Consider the following 4348-nt stretch of genomic DNA (forward strand, 5'->3'; position numbering starts at 1 on the left):
AGCCATGAGTCATCACATTAATCAACCACAAAAAAAGAAAGAAAAAAAAAGAGAAAAGAAATGAAGATGAGTTGCTTCCATATGTGAAAGACACCAGTATTACATCTGGATCTGCATGCTGGTTTCAGGAGCCGATTTACTTCTTGAATCAATGCACACCTCCACACATTCCACAGATACTGTAATTTTACACGTAACACTGAATATACCATAATTTTATTGAATACACAGAGATCATAAAACTATCTGACTCCCCCCATAATCCCTCGCAACAGGTAAACAAGCACACTGCAAGATGGACAGAACACAGGTGTCAGTTCAGGTGTTCTGTGGTAAGTCTTAGGTGCAGAATCAGGTCATTCCCCACAAACCAGTGAAAGGGGTTGCAACACCACCATCCCACATGAACATAAAAGCTTCTTCGTACCAATGTGTGTCAAACCAAGGTTGGAATAGAGTGTAGAAAATGGGCACCTTGAATAGCAAAGCTCAAGCAGCTCTGACGTCACAGACCTCAGGGCTATCAGTGGAATTGGCTGTATTTCTGAGGTCCTTGACATTCGTGCGTTAGTCAGGCATCTGTTCGAGAGCTTTTATCTCACGAAGTATGACACATGAAAAAAAAAAAAAAAACAGATTGATCAGCATTATGGAGCACAATGCATGACGCACCCATGATGTAACAAACCACGTCTATGAAAGCGTCCCAACCCCTTTGATTTTTCCCTGGCACTTCATGTAGTAAAAATGACTAAGGAACATGGAGTACCATTTACTGTGTGCTCCAAAATCTTGTGTTTGTTTCCCCATCCCCTACGCTTCTACAGAAGCCACCGATTAATGGCGAATGAAATGCCAAAAACTAAAACTCCTAGGTATGTGACTGTTTGTACATGTTCGCCGAAGCCCTTCTGCTGTCGACTTGCATTTAATGCCTTGCAGAGTTGTTAGCGTTTACTCATTCACTGTAACTCTTGCGGTGAGCCCCCCTTGTGTAGTCTCTTCCTTCTGTTCGGGGGCTCATGAACAGCTATCGTCCACAGAGATCGAGCAGAGCACCAGAAAGCCCCTGGACATAACCTGACATGAAAATTAGCATTATTAGAATTCCTAAAACAGACAGAACAGGCTTGTGCAGTAAAGAAGCAATGCAATTCTCTGTTTCAGTAGTTTTCTCACACACATTCCTTTTGTGTAGATACAATATGTGGCACACAGATAAGGTGGAAGTGATACATGACCTACTCACCATGACATACTTTGATACATGACCGAGTAACAGCACTGAGACAAGGAAACTTTTAGTGCACACAATGGCGGGATGTCCTTCAGAAGGGGAAGTACACCCACTATCCCCTACAACACTTCGAATGTTCCAGTTCCTGTAAGTGAGGAATGCAGGACAGTTGCTTAGTAATCGCTGCTAGCTTGAAATACTGTAAATCACCTTCGTGGGGCCAAAGCAGCTTCCCAATGTTTTGATCTGCACATCTTGCATGGTGACTTTGATGCTCATGAATATGTGAAGCAACGTTATGATCCAAATATCCATGACATGCCAGAGTATCATGAGCCATTTTACCGGAAACAGGTTGCCATTATCATTGGTTGTCCATGTGTGCACACATGTACATGTTCACGATACTGTGGCACCATTATTGTAGCACCAGACGTTGCTTCACCAGTGCTGCTGTATGTACCTCTTTCCTGGGGCCTGAGAAAGGAGAAGCAGAAATTATAATGATACCTGTTAGGGCTAATATTGTTAGAAAAAGTGCAAAAAAGCATCTACATATTTAAGAGCTACAAAATGTGATCAACAATGTTGACAGCATAGCTTGCCCCCAGCTATACCCCTTCTCATAGGAAATATGTTGTCAACCAATGCACAGCATACATGTGTGTTATAACTGTGTGCTACAAAGCAAATGTGGCCCTCTTGCAATGTGCCATGTGTCAAAACGATGATTCACAGGTAGATGAGCCTTTCTCATGACTTCACCTATTTCTGATAATCTGTGACGAGCATGCTGATCGTCATCCCTTACTGGTCAAGGTACTCAGTTGCTGGAATCAACTTCATTAGTATAGAAGGACAGAATGGAATTTCTGGCACGTAATAACTTTACATTACAACATGAATACACGGCACTCACAGACACAGCCCGGCTTTTAAAGAGGAACAACAATATGCTACCATGTATGCAGGATATGGTGTGGTTCCATGGTTGGGAAATGGCTGAATGTGATCACAGAAGTCCAGACAGACACAGAGTGTCTCAAAACAGGAACTCCTAAGTTGTTGCTGATTTCAGCTGCTGTGACTGTTTTGTCTTCCCTGTGCCCAAGCTCAGACTTCTCCAAACTCATGTAATTTCTCAACCAGCTTCTCTGAGAAACTGCGTAGTTTTACATACAACCGCGGATTATAGGATTTAGCAGTCCCATATTTGTCATTCACATGTTTACATTGTGTGCAAGCCATAGTGCAAGTTCGTGCGGACACTTACCCGCAACTTTGGTCCTTTGTTGCTATCCTCTCCTCTTTGTTGTCGTCGAACGAGGCAGGTGCCGCATCCCTTTCCAGCGACTTTTACAGTCCAAATCGGCCGTCAAGTGAACGACCTCGTAACATTCTGATGCAAAATGCTTCGTGCACACACGACAGTTGCCTTGATAAGTTCAGAGCACTCAACTACTGGTTTCGTACCACTCAATCACGCACAATATCAACTGGGAACCTGGCACGAAACATCTTTCTTAGTAGCGTACCTGCTCGTACTGCGAGAAGCACGGCATTCTCACAATTCACTCACGCTGCATCTCTCACAAAGTGACAACTTAGATGAGGTTGTGTGTACTGACTAGCCGGAGTAAAAAGATGATCAAATTAAGACGCGGAGAAAGGTGCCCACACGTACACGACTCTCGATTTCGCTTTCAGCCTGACGAGTTGTGATTGCTGGCGATTGCGAAACTGCGAGCCAGCAAACAAGCCAAGAGGAGCCAAAGCGAAAGCTGAGCGTGACGTCAGCTGTTCAAGCGGACGATCGGACGGCAAACCAAAAAACAGATTTCGCAGTAAATACAGGGTATTCGCCGAAACTATTTTGGAAGTACATTCAGTAGGCATCAACCTTTGTGCCTGCGAGTTTTTGGTGTAATCCGTGGCAGTAAGTTTCCTCCGGAGCTGACCTTTAAGCCAATGAGCGCCAAGCGCGATTTCCACTTTGGTGGCCGCCATGTTGTAAACAGCCTCGCAGCGAGAAACCTACTGCGCACGCTCGGAAGGCGGCCTCGCGATTCGTTCTCCGCTTGCGGGCTGCTGCGTGCGTCGGAAAAGGTGGAGCTCGGGTAAACTCCTTGCGTTCTGCTGAGGGAGGTCGCGCACGTGCCTGTTGCCGCGGTAACCAGCTCCCGCACGCATCCGCACGCAGCAGAACGCATTATGCATGGTTCGCACTAGTGCGTTCTGCTGCGTGCGGGTGCTGGTTACCGTGGCAACAGATACGTGCGCGACCTCCCGCAGCAGAACGCAAGGAGCTCGCCCGAGCTCAACTTTTTCCGATGCACGCAGCAGCCCGCTAACGAAGAACGAATTGCGAGGCCGCCTTCCGAGCGTGCGCAGTACGTTTCTCTCTGCGAGACTGTTTTCAACATGGCGGCCACCGGAGGGGAAATCCCGCTAGACGCTCATTGGCTTACGGCTTGGTGACGCACGCATTCGGACGCAGGTATGTGAACAGCGGAACGGATTGCTTACAACACATACATACGCACGCAGGCGCCCGCACGCAGCAGAACGCACTAGTGTGAACCATGCTTAAGCCAATGAGCGCCAAGCGGGATTTCCACTTTGATGGCCGCCATGTTGTAAACAGCCTCGCAGAGAGAAACCTACTGCGCACGCTCGGAAGGCGGCCTCGCGATTCGTTCTCCGCTTGCGGGCTGCTGCGTGCGTCGGAAAAGGTGGAGCTCGGGTAAACTCCTTGCGTTCTGCTGAGGGAGGTCGCGCACGTGCCTGTTGCCACGGTAACCAGCTCCCGCACGCATCCGCACGCAGCAGAATGCACTAGTGTGAACCGTGCTATTCATTGAGAGCGCAACGCTCCGGAAAACGAGTGACATCGTTTAGGAGAAAGGGGCGCGCTGCCGGCGCTGTGGATCTGCTACTTAACGCGTCCATACTTGTCACCGGACCATGCTGCGTTTGTCATATTTTCTAAAGAAGCACTTACCAAAGATCGATACAGACAGCGCGACACCGAACGGGAAGCTTTCCTGCGAAGGACAGGCAGTTACCATGGGAACAGGGACGCCTCGCACCTTTCCACGAGAAGCCGACTAC

General features: G+C 47.8%; 1 long non-coding RNA gene across 1 annotated transcript; it reads right to left on the minus strand.

Annotated features, from left to right (window-relative positions):
- Positions 1-856: 856 nt before the first annotated feature.
- Positions 857-1467, minus strand: LOC135375166 (uncharacterized). Its single transcript, XR_010417175.1, has 3 exons — positions 1448-1467; positions 1250-1382; positions 857-1080 (listed from the first exon to the last, which is right to left on the minus strand). It is a non-coding gene; the product is annotated as an uncharacterized LOC135375166 (long non-coding RNA).
- Positions 1468-4348: the final 2881 nt, after the last annotated feature.

The sequence above is a fragment of the Ornithodoros turicata genome, unplaced genomic scaffold, assembly GCF_037126465.1.
Source record: "Ornithodoros turicata isolate Travis unplaced genomic scaffold, ASM3712646v1 ctg00000838.1, whole genome shotgun sequence".
In the NCBI taxonomy this organism is placed as follows: domain Eukaryota; kingdom Metazoa; phylum Arthropoda; class Arachnida; order Ixodida; family Argasidae; genus Ornithodoros; species Ornithodoros turicata.